This window comes from Sinocyclocheilus anshuiensis, unplaced genomic scaffold (genome assembly GCF_001515605.1).
Source record: "Sinocyclocheilus anshuiensis isolate Anshui unplaced genomic scaffold, SAMN03320099.WGS_v1.1 scaffold627, whole genome shotgun sequence".
Lineage (NCBI taxonomy): Eukaryota > Metazoa > Chordata > Actinopteri > Cypriniformes > Cyprinidae > Sinocyclocheilus > Sinocyclocheilus anshuiensis.
The window spans coordinates 2643979-2644298 of NW_015549703.1; the positions used below are offsets into that span (position 1 = coordinate 2643979).

A 320-nucleotide genomic window follows, 5' to 3' on the forward strand; every position below is an offset into this window, starting at 1 on the left:
GGACAGGAGGGGCCTCAGGAGCAGACTCGTGGACAGGAAAGGACTCTGGAGCGCAGTGTGCAGCCCACACGCTCAACATGGAGACCGCCATTATAGGAAGGGCAGCAGAGTGTGGCATGATCTCTAAGATGGCAGGGCTTGAGAGTGCTGACGTCACCGGGATGCCTGCAGCTCGCACCGACATCAGAGGTGGGTCCATCACACTAGAAATCAAACCTTTCAGTCTTGGCCCAAGCTCCGCGTCCGACTCCGGCGTGGCGGCCATCTTGGCCGGGGACTCAGGCGTGGCGGCCATCTTGGCCGGGGACTCAGGCGTGGCG

At 62.2% G+C, this 320-nt stretch overlaps 1 protein-coding gene across 1 annotated transcript in view; it reads left to right on the forward strand.

The window, feature by feature from the left end:
- The window catches only part of LOC107660660 (semaphorin-5B-like), a 141346-nt gene that overhangs the window by 75581 nt on the left and 65445 nt on the right, over positions 1–320 (forward strand). The window lies entirely within an intron of this gene.